Genomic DNA, 13933 nt, shown 5'->3' with positions numbered 1-13933 from the left:
CACTCAGGAATTTCAAAGTGCGGTGAAGTTTTTTTTATAAATAACTTTAGACGTGTGAACATTTTCCAGGACCAACTAGAGGAATATTAGGATTGCTTACTTCATTTTTCAAGGTAAGATCTCTTCCTCTCTGTTTTTATTCTCTCCTTTCCACTCTCTCCCTCTCTTTGAAGGTTATTTGCAATGGGTCCTTGAAACTGTGCATACGAGATGTAAACAAGCTGTTATTCCCTTTTTTGCCCTGTGCAGGGGATTCATGATCACCTCTTAGGGAGAGATGGTTTCTGGCCCAATGACCTGCCACTTTTTTTTTTTTTTTTTTTTTTTTGTATGGATTGCCTATTCTGGCTCAGGATGAGTTCAGTTTACTGTGAAAGTCTTTACCAGGCTTACTCAGTGGGAACGAAAGCTGTCCGTAACCACTGAAGGCAAGAGAGAAGTTCTAAATTAGTTCCCGTTTAAATTCTCCCTTCTCATTTGTCTCTCTTTAGAATACTTGCAGTGGCACAGAGCAGTGCATATATACAGTATGTACAATATGCTAATTCCTTTCATTGCCCTTGTCTAGGAAGCTACAAATGTCTTCTCAGTGTGAGCTTCCTGCTGTCTACAAAAAATTAATAGATGAAACCCAGGGAAGTCCCCATTGTAATAACAGTTGTGCCAACAATTATTATGGCTTATTAGAATAGTGTTGAATTGCACCACTGACCTATGAAAATCACCATGAATGGCACTGAAAGGCAAAGCTATTGAAGATTAAAACAATTATGTTACCTTCTAATATCAAGGCCTTTTTGATGTACCACATAAGAGTCTTTAGAGCATATAACTTTTTTCTCCTAATCTTTCTGAAAGAAATTTTTAATCTAGGTTTGTTTAAAGGTTTTCGGACTTGAGTCAATAACATAAACCATGAGTTGTGGACTAAGGTCAGCAAGGAGGATATTTGCTACAGCAAAGCCACCACTGTAACTCTGCCTTGGATTTAAGAGTGTAAAAATACCACAGTGGACTCAAGTTCTGCAGGAAGGTCAAGGCTCTGGACCTGCGTGAATCCCAGGCAATCTGATTCAGCACCCACCCCTGCTCTCCCCCAAGGTGTACTTTCCATCACCAAAGTGTCTGGACATTGGTGATTATTCTAGGAAGTATCCTCTTAGTGAGGCTTTAACTTTTAGTAAAATGATATGCAAATGGCTATGTGCACAATGGTGGAGACAGAGGAAGGAGGTACTGCTTGAGCTGAGCTGGAGCTTTCTGATGATCAGGTGCGGAAGAGACATAGGATGATTGGGAAAGAGCCAATGAGGAAATATTCTTGGAGACAGAAAACAGACACTTAAGATGTTCAAACTTTGACCAGCAACAGGAGAGGAGCACAGATTTTAGAGAAGCAGGCAGAACACATTATGATCTATCCGTTATTCTTTTTCAGTAATTTCTAAAAAAGCAGTCATTCCAAAATATGACAAACTTGACTCCTTTAAGGGAGGCCTGGAATGAGTGACAGTTATAGAATTTCTCTCCAGGATATCATGGTTGAGCTTCCATTTTAAGGCCTCCTTTTGTACACTTTGCATTATTTTTCTGGATCCCCAAAGGAAGGGGGTCAAAATATATATATGGATGTTTTAAGTATGATCTTTTCAGGTTAGATTTTTAGGAAACATGCACACACAATAACAATCTTAAGTTCTACTTTCCGAGATCTCTTTATAAGCAAAGTCACTTGCTGACTCTCCATTTCTGCACCAATTCAAACAAGAGCCAGGAAGGGTGCTCCGGAGGGACTTGGGATGATGTCTACGTTATCTGTGCTTTTTATGAGGTTTTATGAGCCATACTGAGATTTTGAAACTATCTTCTAAAACCCAAACTCACTCATAACTAGTAGTTACTTTGGCTTAATTCATACTCAGTTTTCAAACCAACAGACTGTGTCATTAATATATAACTCAGTACTGATACACGATGATGTAGTATTAAGGCAAATGGTCCAGAGCTAATCAATTAAAAGGGTCCAAGGTCATTCTAGAGGCCCTGCGCCAGTCAAGCAAAGCAGAGTGACTGTTGGTTTTTTGAAAGAACGGGAAAACCTGATTAGAAATCTCGCTGATTGTGGAGAGCCTGCCTGAAGTTCAGTTATGCCAGGAAAGAATATTTGCAAGGATTAATTTTCCTTCAAATTACATTTTAATTCCAAACAGTGAACATTTCTGTCCATACATCAGAATGTACAGGGCCCACATGAAACCTGCCGTTTAAGCTTTTTCTTGTGAAGATGCAGAGTTTGACAGTGGGCCTATCAAACCTGAACATGCACCAGAATCCTCCTCAAGACCTTGTCAAAACCCACATTGCTCGGTCCACTTCCAGAATTCGATTCATAGGTCTGGGCTGGGGTCTCTGGTAGAACCAGAGAAGTTGTATAAATAACAAATTTCAAAATTGTTGCTGATACTGTTTTGTTGGGGACCAAATGTTAAGTGTCACTGTATAGCTTATTCTAGAACACACTACAGTTTTCCAAATCACCTTAATTGTGCTCCCAGGACGAAGCTTTTCCATGTGGAACGTGAAAGTCGGTATTGGATTTTTTCCCCCCGATGTTTTTGTAACGTAGGTAAGGGACAGATTTGATAGATGCTGATTTAATATTAAAGAAAGGATCTGAAGTTTAAGTGCCTTATCTGCTTATACAACAAACCTGTAAGTGAAATGTAACCAAACTCTAACCTATGACCTCTGAAGGGAATGTTTTTCCATATCATCAAATTTGAGTCTCTAAAAGGCTTTTTGGAGAAAACTCTACAGTTTCTCTTCTGAGGGTAGTATTTTAGCAGTACCATGAAGTTCGTCACCACACAGGTGATATTCCCTCTATTATTTCAGGGTGGTTAACATAATAGCTCCTTCATAGTTTTTTACTGAACACAAAGGTTGATTGTTTTGTTTCTAGTAAAATCCTCTTTAAAGTACATCAAATCTAAGGGCCTATATGCATGAGTACACAGAGGGCAAGATCATCAAGGGAAAAATCCGAGAAATTCATTTGATGGGGAATTGAACAAGATGTCAGCGCACTTAGAGATTTGCAGTTTGTTTGACAAGTGGAGCTGGGTCAGTTCAGGAGGCTGGATTGGTACAAGGACTTGAGGAGGAAGAGACATGAGGGTCTGAATGAGCAGCCGTCTATGCAGAAGGGGGACTCGGTCTACTCACAGGCTCTCTCTGCCTTACAGCAAGCACCCACCACTGATGGACAGAGCTACCTAGATGGCTTAAGGCAGTCATCTTTGGAAAATGCTTCTGGTGCAGATTTGTGTAAAAAAGACAGAAAATCCTACCTTTCCAATTTAGGATCTCCTGATCAAATATGAAATGGGGGTCAAATTCAATGTGAGGGACTTATCAAAATATAAGAATCCCATGCCTACTGCAACTGAACAGCGGCTCTATATAACAGTTAGTGATGAGAAGGAAAAATAAAATTTTATCCCTCAGTGGAAGTCAGAGCTACTAATATAGTTATAAAATAATGTTACCTATTTTAATTTTTTTCTCTCGACAGGCTCACAAGATCACTTGATCTGTTACAGTGTTGGGAACATTTGTTTACTTTTCCCCCGACAAATTTGGCCCTGTGCCTCAATGCTAATAAAGCTGGAATATACGACTTATGATGTTGAAATGGTTTTGCCATTTCTAATGACATACTAACTGGGATTCCTTCAAGAGAAAGCTTACATTTATTCCACTAAAACATCCTTTGTTTATGTAAGCGGAGTTCACCACTGTTGCTTTTTCTCTTCCCCATGGCAATGTCTATTGCTTCTTGCTATGTTTTCTCTGTGTGCAATTTCAGATTGCTAATGAAGCATGTGGGCTGTGGGCAAACCAGATGATTGCTAGGGGTGGGATTTAAGTCTTTGTGCAACCTTTTTGAGTAGTCATTTTCTCCACAACAAGGGAGGCTTTTAAAAAGACAGTTGAATCTGTAGCATAAATGAAATTCCTTTTTCATCTTCCTTTACAGTCTTAGTATCTTTTTGTCCAGTCGACACGTATCATGTTTGTATTCACTCCCTTTGGTGTAAAATGACTGCTCTCAGTCTTCCTCCTAAAAGATTGTCATTAAGTACAAAGAATGAAAAGTGGGATTATTATGGGAAACTGTATGAACTTACACTTTATGTTCAGAAAAACAGTGGATTCAGCCTTACAAAGGTCACTGGTGTGGAATCCGTTCCAATCTTGTTAAATTTTCTATTGTAGGTCTACCGCAAAGGGAGAAACTTTTCACTCCCTGTTTGGGAAGGGACATTTTTTTTTTTCCAGCAGTGCACAAAGAATTATTTCAAAAGAGACTTTTAAATTCCCATCAGACTTAATGTGGTTTTATTGGCTTGACACTTGCAATCAAGAATTAGGAGGAAACTTGTTCACAGTGGAAAGCACCTTCAACCCGTACCCAGTAGATAACAGGGAACTACCAGATCACATAGGGCTTGATGTATTGTGGGAAAGCAAGCTAGAGGTAAAGTCCTTCCTTTAATGATGAGGAAATCCAAGTTCAGAGAGAGCCAAAAATTCATAACCCTCTGAAACAAAGACTAATTTTCAAAAGAGGAAAGCCTTCGGGTCTCCTCTCTGATGACTAGTTGATGTTGAAATGAAGAGAACCTTGTGTATTCAGACATCGGGACTGAGGTCCCTCCTAGTTGGCTGTTAAAATGTGACAACTGGAGTTGTAACTCACTGAAATGTATATAGCCGGATACCTCAAGAAGAGCAACAGGCAGAGTGAAGAAAATCCAGTGATGATTTAGTATCCACACTCAATAGAAAAAAAGAAAAATTCAGGAATGGGAGGCAAATGATCTTTGAAGTCAGTTTTCCCCAACTTGAAATGTTAAAGACCGTGTATCAACCTCACACAGAGTTTGGCTCATTGTACACTCAGGATCTGTTAGTGGAGTCTAAATTCATTTGTTTCATTGGTGAAAGACTATGAAGTTAACAGACTTAGTATTTCTATTTCTGTTAAAGAAAAGCTTCTTGATAGGTTTCAGGATGGCTGCATTAAGCAGCCTCAAATTGATAAAATGCCTCAACCAAAATGGAAGGTGACTTTGAGTGCCACAAGTGGCCTCTTCCTGACTGAATTCAGGGCTAGTGTTAATTTTCTCGAAATTACTGTGTCTTGAATTCTTCATATCCTCTTAGAATGCCTAATACAATACTTTGCACAAAACGCTTGAGATTTATAGAATTATAGGATTGAAAAATATAATAGACTCTGCCATTTGATTTAAAAATGGTTCCACAGCCTTGACTGTATAGATTTTTAAGTTTTAACTACATACAAAATGCATCAATGGTTCTGGAAAACAACTTGCTAAATTGACTAATTTCCTGTTCTCTTTGGTTTAGCTTCTGATTCTTTTTCCTCCGATAATGTGCCATTTGATGTTTTTCTAGCCTCAGTAACCAGATCTGAATTTTAACTGATCATCACTGTCCAGACACTCTCTGCATCTCTCAAGTTTTATTGATTTGTGAGGACCAGCAAGGAAGATAAAGTGGCATTAAGATCCTAGTGTCAAAGCAATTTCTGACTTTTGATTAGGAGTTGGAAATATCAAATCTTTTTATTGGATTACAGTCACAGTCATGTTAAAGATACTCTGAATGGTCTGTGCTTTTGTAAAAACCTTCTGGATCAACCAGTGAGGCAGCTATTCTTTCTGTTTTTCTTTTATATTATGAGCTAAGGAATGGCTGTTTCTCCTGGGAGAATTAGGAAATAAAAGGCAGACTCTGGAATTATGTCAGTGTCCTCCCACAGAATGAGTATGGGGAAATACTCCACTGGGAACCCTGACAGATAAAAATTTACAGGGAAGAGCAAAACATTAAGAGAGCCTGTCACAAGCTCTGCCCTCTTCTTTAACCCAGAAGCCTGTACTGAACCCTTTTCATTGTTTTCAAATATTATTACATATCTTGTCTGTTGTTTTAAAGGGACCCAAACCAGTTCAGGTTTGTTCACAACATAAAACTCAGTCTTTGGGTAAAGTCCTAATACTACCACCCATGGATCTGGTTTTGGTTAACGGAAGCACTAAGCTCTAAAGAGGCATGATTTCTAACAGCGACAAAGCAATTATTATTTTCATTTTACTAACAGAATGACTTCAGAGTTGGGATGCTAGTGTATTGGCCAGGAAGAAGAAAATGCAAGCTTGGACTCCTTTAAGGTTAGACTCCTTGCTAGGTCCAATCCACTTGGCTCTGCTGCTTTCGTAGTGTTTTTAAAAATTGAGTCCATGGAAACCAGTTTGAAAAGATGGGTTCACTCTCCAGGCAGGCGACAAGCACGACTCTAAAGATCTGAGTCAAAATGGCCTGGCTCAGAGCAGAGAGGAATCGCAACAGGTAATATTCATATTAAGTGAAAATAATACCCTGGCATTGTTCTAATGTTCATAGACCATATCCATCATGGGGGTGAGCAAGGGTGGGGTTGGGCTCGAGACTAGGTTTGGACCCATGTATCTTGTATAGTTCCCAACTCCACCTAGTATTTGAATGGTGACGTGACTTATGACATTGATAATGATTTGTCTGTCCTTCCTCAACTGCTTGTTTGCCTCTAGAGACTATAAGTGGATGGCAAGGGTTGAATACTGATGTTACTAAATCCTATGTCTCAATAATTATGTTTTCTTTAAGGCTTTGCCATAGAGATCTTGGCTTCAGAATTGGCATTTAAAAGCATCTCTATGGGTGTTTAAAGTTTTAAATTTTTAATTTTTTCAAGGTGATAAGCAGATTTAGTCCATTTTGAAAGTGAGTGCAACCCTTTTAGCTTTCTCTCATCATCTGCAGTTGTTTCTGAAAGATGTGCCATAGAGATTGAGTCAGAAGTATGAAAAGGGGCATAGAAGCAGGGTCGTTGATACAACCCTACTGCTCATGGCTTCTTTGGGTGCTAGATTTTTTTCTCAACAAAATGAAACCAGTTGTTGGGAAAATTCCCAATCTATTTTGATGAGAAAGATACTCATTTTTTAAAATGTAAATCTATGCAGGATCTGTGAAGACAACCTGAGAACTTCAAGAATATTTTAAGCCACTTGCATACATTTACCATAGGATCATCTGTCTTTTGAAGAAGGTTCGAAGTGTCAAATTTCCTAAGGGATTACTAATGGCAGCAAAAGTCTTGTTCTTAAGAGTTTTAGACTAAAACTCAAAGATAATATTTTCCTACAAAATGTAACAATAGGAGAGCTAATAAAAATGACTTTCAGTTTTTGCATGATGTTATCCTTTGCTTAGATCCAATACCGCAAAAATTTTGTTGAAATAGCAATAAGATAAAGTCCTTCCAGTATTTCTAATATTGGGACAATAAGTGTCCCAAATAAGGTCCGGTATGTAATGAAGCAGTTGGTTAAATAGGCTCCAGTGACCTGATGTCAATATTACTACCCCTCTCTGTACCCACTCCTTACCCTGACTGGACCCCTTGGAGAAATCTCATGTACTGGTTGGTTGAAATGGTTAGTTTGTCTGTTAGTAAGATCTTGAAGGGAAAATGCTAGTCACAACACAGCCAGCGTATGTGCAAGTTGACGGTTGCTTGAGTGAAAATATCTTAGTTAAATTACAGCTAGTGGAAGATCTACATGGTTGTAGATGATTAGGTTGTTGTGGCAGAACTGGGTAGGAGTCTCATTCATGCTTTCCTATTGTGCCAAAACATATTTCTAGAAAATGTCAAGTGATGTATGGGAGCCTGCCTGCTCAGTGCTATGTTTCCAGGGAAAATATAAAATCTCATTCTTTTAATCCCTCAGGATTTGACCTAGATGAGCATAATTTTTTTTCAAGAGCTGTTTTCAACACCCTCCAAATAACAGAGGGTAATTGGAAAAGTCAGAAAGGTGCTCTAATCGATCCTAAAGACTGTCTATCAAAAATGCTTGCTAAATGAAGGGAAGAAAAGTGAATTTCTTTCTTTTAAAGATCTACTCCTGTTTTTAGAAGGATATATATGATTAACATTCTAGGCAGCTTTCAAACAACTTTGAATTTGCATCTTTAGCAAAAAAAGAAAAGAATCAGGAAAACATTTCTTTCTGTATCTCTCTCCCTGTTCTCATTTATAAAAATTTTTAAAAATCTTTATTTTTGAGAGAGAGAGCGTGAGCAGGGGAGAGGCAGAGAGAGAGGGAGACACAGAATCTGAAGCAGGCTCCAGGCTCTGAGCTGTCAGCACAGAGCCCAACGTGGGGCTTGAACCCACAAGCTGTGAGATCATGACCTGAGCCGAAGTTGGACGCTTAAGCGACTGAGCCCCCCAGGCGCCCCCTCCCTTTTCTCATTTATAAAAGATTCTGATAAAAATGAACACTAACCTGACACGGGCTTTTAGGGTAATCTTAGACATCCAAAAACATAGTTCAAGTTATCTGACATACGTTGTGTGTTTTTGTATTTATATATATCTCTCTATACTCTAGGGAGAGATGGGACAGGAGATTTAATGCTGAAATTGTGTCTGATTCATATCGAATTAATCTTCAAACCACCATTTCAAATGTTTTTTTACACTGGTTGAAATGGCAACTTTTGGTAGGAAAAAAAGATTGAAAACAACTCTTTTATTTGCATGAAAAGGCCAGTGTTTCAGAAGCCTTTCAACTACTGATAGGGCTGTTTGAGCTTTATTGTTTATTTGGGTTAGACTCCAGCTCAATAGCCCATCTGATGATTATTTAAAATATTAAAATTCTGAAATGTTAACATCAAAATGAAATCAGCCTTTTATAAATTGTCAAATTCTGAAATGTAGAAACTTCCTGCCCTCCCTCTCCCCCCAAAAAAGAGGGAAATTATTGAAGGCATTTTTATGAGACACCTGTATAGATCCAGTGTATTCCATAAAATAACTCGATAATATGGAAAAGGCTGCCCAAAGCATACTTTTTGGGGGTTGCCAAAGCCAGAAGTTATGTATGCCCAGCTTTGATTTCCATATAAAAACAATACAAGCTGAAATTGTCCTGTTTTGGGAAACTGGAAATTTATCTTCCTTAAAGTTAATGACTTTCAAATATTTTAGACAAGAATAGTGATGAAATCTTACCTCACACATTTTATTCGTGCTAAATTCTCTCATTTTTAAGTACGTTCTGTCAACAACTAACTTTCACCTAAAACATTATTTTATCCATATTACTCACTTACTGAACATTAGAATGTAAAATCTCGAGATTTCTTCTTTGGAGCATTTTTCCAAGTTTAATGGTAAATATAAGAAGGCAGAGAAATGTACCTATAGAGATAATTAAACTATTTTTCTCAGAACTAGCTATCTGGGTCATATAACTTTTATCTTAAATATTTATACAGTTGATTTTTTAAGTGAAATATTTTGAAAAGTGGTTATATATTTGGTTATTAGAATTGTTCCTTCCACTTGGAAAGAATGGAAACTTCATATTAGAAGTTAGGTCAAAACAAATAGTATCACATTTTTAAGAAAGCTCTCCCTAGAGAATTTCTCTTGTCCTACCATGTGGCTTCAAGAAGGGTCTGACAAAAAGCTCTGTAAATTAAGTGGGTTATTTCAACTTGGGAATGTAGGGGAGAGGTCTTTGGAAATCTCTGGGCCAGATCCTTCTTGGTGGGTAAACAGCTTCCAGTACAGAGGGCTGCCTAAGAATTCCAGTACATTAATTCCCCTGTCACCCCCAGTACACTCCTGGATTTGGCTAGGTAGATCTGTCTTTGCAGCCAACAAACAAGGAGGGCTGGGCTGTGCATTAACCCTCAAAATCGACTCAGTAACACTGAAGTTAGCTAATTTCTTTTTTGGTGTGTTTGGTTATTGTGAAATTTTACTATCCTTTACATGCCAGGAATATAATACCCACAGAGAAACTTTTTTACCCACTCAAATTTGGGGGGAGGCATGAAAGCTATACGTTAAGGTTTTCTAGGTTTACATGCTTCACTTTTGTAGAAACTTTCACAAGAGTTGAGTGTGTGTGTGTGTGTGTGTGTGTGTGTGTGTGTGTGTGTGTGTGTGTGTTGGAGGTGAGCTCCTTAATTCTCATCCATACCTACATATTTTGATAGAATAAAAAGCTAGGTAGAAGACACTGAAGAATGAAAAATTCAAAAGGAAATAAAATCAATAATACTGTTGCAGTGTATAGCTGTAGGGTATAATCTGTCCCAAACATTTATAGAGATACCTATTGTAATGATTGTTTTCGAAGTAGAATGCCATTATATTGGTTTCTTCCTATGGTAAATTCACTTTCAGAAAAACATGCCCAGAGGACTTTATCATGAGCCTCTCCCTATTGCTGAGAGGTAATAGTGAGCAGTACTAAGGATGATGAAATATGATGGGAATAGCCTTGGAAGAAATACAAAGGTTTGGGATTAGGGAAAAAAGAAAGACTAAGATTGCATATTTCCAAGGGAACGCCTCTCTGGATCTTTGATAAAGGTTAGGACAGCCTGATTCTAAAGAATGTGAGCAGACCAAGGAGCTGTGAAGACCTGCACTGATTACAGATAAGGTGATTCTGGGCAAGCAAGTCTTCCTGTAAAGATAGGAGTCGTGGTTTTAACTACAAAGTCATATTGCCTTTTGAAGTTGTGAAGGAATGTTCTTTCCTACAAATAAATCAAAATAATAATATATACAATGACTGTTGATTTAAATGTCCCTTAGGAGATTAAATCAGAGGAAACTTGGCAAAATTGAAAATTGGTAGAGCCTCTGAGGAAATCTTTTGGGACATCTTGGCAGGCAGGGAAAAAGTCACAGAAAGCTACTCACCAGTTCTTGTGGGCTGGAAAGCTTAAGTGCTCTCTCTCGGGAGACCCAACGCTCAGTGGTTGTTCCTTCTATAGGTACGACATCTCTGCCTTGGGAGATGATTAACCATGGCCTGATTAAGCTCCAAAAATGAAATATCTAACTGTTGGAATTGTTTCCCCTTCCTTTGTCGTCCTTGTAGGTGGAATACCATTTGGACCACACAACACTTTAAATGTGCTGGGTGGAAGACCATGAACATGGCTAGAAGTGATAGGAACATAATATTGAAAAGAAGAGTAGAAGTGCCGTTCATTAACAAAAATCTGTAGGTAGATCTGAGGGAAAGCTAATCCATGCACTCACAACAGCATCTTTTTAAGAAAAATATGATTGTGTAAAGCTCTTCTGCCTAGTGCACTCACTTGTTTATCCATTAAAATGCTCAATTTTGCCCATAGCTAGAATGCTTTCAAGTGATTACTGTAACAAAAGCTGTGAATGCCAGGTGTAGGTCTGGATGAGATCTAAGGTGGTGGTGCATTGTCAATCACGAAATGGCCATTATATAGTTATGAAACTAGATGCAAAACTTGCTCTGAATGCAACTGCCCAAGATCAGAGACAGAAAAGCAGAATCAAAAGAGACACTCAACATCATGAGCCAGGAAATGCTTTTTAGAAGAAGTCTTAAAGGGGCTGACTTAGATTCTTGAGGAGGTAATGTTTTGACAGTGTTTGAGAATGGAGGGCTTCATCATCTACCGGAAGAAATTTTTTTCTAATTGCTTCCACAAAGTTCTCAGATATGCGTAGAACAGACCAGTCAGATTGACAGATCAGTATCAGGGATCCTGGGTTGTGGAATCAACAATGAATTTCCCTGTGTGGAAAAGGCAATGTGCTTCTATTAACTGAGACCACTGGGGGAAAGATGCTGTGTTAGGGATTCTCATTGCAAATGAGATCCACCTATCAGAATGCCTGCAAGGTGGTTTAAAAGAGCAAATTTTATAATTTTTTCTTTGAAAAGCAAGAAGAAAAAGTGTGTGTGTGTGCTATATAGAAAGCAAAGCTCTCTGAAATCTTTACTGGTGGTAGGCTTGAATCATTATGTTTGAAAGAATTAAAATTATCTTCTAAGAGGTTGAGAAGCATTGAGCCAAGGCATTTCCTTGAAGGGTAAACAGTCAAGACTACTCTGGTCATTGAATTACTCTTTGTTATTTAAAGAAATAAATATCGGCTGCTCATTTTGTGTTAAACTAAAGATTGGTAACTGGGAGACATTAATTGCTGATCCAAGAAAATACTTAAATTATATCTTATTTCCTTCACATGTGAAAGTGTGCCACATTATATACGGACATAATGAGGAATTCTAAAGCAAATTTGAAAGACTATCAGATGAATATCATTTACATGAACACAGTGGATTGTATTGTAAGAACCAAATCCACTGATAATTTATGTGGGCTTGCAAATAAGTACAAACTAGAGGTCACGTTTTCCCCCCTGCAAATGCTTATTTCTGGTGTCACCTCTTTCTATATTATTGATTGTATGACACATAAAGTCACTAGCATGTAATTAGTCAGAAATTAATGCAAGGAAGTTCTATTAGGGATCAAGAGGAATATAATATATCGATATCAGAAGACTATCGCTTGGACCAGTTTTATCAGAACTGATTTATTAGCTACAATATTCTAACAAGTGGTTGGATGTGTAACTGTTTATGGGTTAATGTTCTTGGATGCAGAAAGGATGCAGATAAAGGGTACTAAAAGATGTAAAAAAATTAGTGAAATGGAGAAACATCCAACATTTATCTCCGTACCATCAGATAGATACATATTCTGACACTGTGCTCTCTTGGGACATTAAAAAGGAAATACTATATGACCAAAGGGTTGACATTTGCAAGAGTCTGAATACTGGGTATCTATTGTCTGTCTTTTGGATGAGGATACCAATTGCACAATAATACCTTTTTGGTCTTTATTTCTTCAAAACATGAAAACAAAAATGAAGTAGATGACAATGAGAGAAAACATTCCATACAGAATATGCTGTATCACTAGTGATTAAGTCAGAAACAATTAGAAACTTTATTTGTGCCAATAACGTGTACCATTTATAAGGAACAGCACAATTAGTGCACTTCCCCCCTAAAGCTGTGCACAATACACACAAAATAAAATGAAATAATTTTACACAACTACAATTATTAACAACCCTGAACAATCAGAATCATATTTTCCCTATAACATGAAACTTTAAAAAGCAAACAAACCAAAAAGCTTTGAAATTAAAATTCAGTGGCAAGAATTTCTGAAAGTCCTCTGTGAAAATCTGCGGGATTATTGACGTTCCAAATATGGCTAAAATTGAGTGCAAAAATCTAATGTTTAAACAACTCATGTCCTTTGACTATATTTACTTGGTGTTTCTAGGCTAGCTTTCCATTTACTAAATCTTAAAAAAAATGGGTTAGAATGTGCCCCCAAAAGAGGCCACCAGTTTTGGACCACGGCCTGCTGGGGTGAGTCTCCTGGAGATATGAGGAACAGTCGAGGTGTGGGGCATAGAAAAGTACTGTTGTCCAACAAAGATAAAAACTGGGATTAATTGGACCCGTTCAGTCCTCTGGATCACCAACATGATTGCCTTTCTTGGCTTACAATGGGGAGATGTACAGATCTGCAGGATTGGCCAAGGATACATAGGATGCTTCCCCTAACCTGTGCTTTATCTCTTAAGTTAAAATCTTAGATATTTGGACAATTGTATTTGTACAGTTTCAGTGTGTTTATGTTAAGAGTTTTATAATTGTTTTTTCCCTGCAAGATAAAACTGTTTTCATATGGCTGTGATAAACTTTTACCCACCAAGAGAGCAATCACATTAGCTGTGAGCCCACTGAGGGCAGGGATCTGGGCTGTCTTGTTCATGGTTTAGTCCCCAAGAGTAGCACAGTACCTGGTATATTGAGTAGTAACCAGCATTTAATTATTCATTCAGTCACTGGATGTTTATGAAATGATGAGTGATCATGATTAATGAGTGGAAGAAGAGAAAGTA

The 13933-nt window shown here is 37.9% G+C and overlaps 1 long non-coding RNA gene across 1 annotated transcript in view; it reads left to right on the top strand.

The window, feature by feature from the left end:
- Positions 1 to 316: 316 nt before the first annotated feature.
- The window catches only part of LOC109498274, a 126152-nt gene continuing 112535 nt past the window's right edge, over positions 317 to 13933 (top strand). The window contains exons 1-2 of the long non-coding RNA XR_006595792.1: positions 317 to 3780; positions 6194 to 6263. This is a non-coding gene — a long non-coding RNA (uncharacterized LOC109498274). The remainder of the gene's footprint in view (positions 3781 to 6193; positions 6264 to 13933) is intronic.

Source organism: Felis catus, chromosome A3 (genome assembly GCF_018350175.1).
Source record: "Felis catus isolate Fca126 chromosome A3, F.catus_Fca126_mat1.0, whole genome shotgun sequence".
NCBI lineage: Eukaryota > Metazoa > Chordata > Mammalia > Carnivora > Felidae > Felis > Felis catus.
Note: the sequence above shows the minus strand (reverse complement) of the source record. Positions and strands in the feature narration are given on the sequence as shown.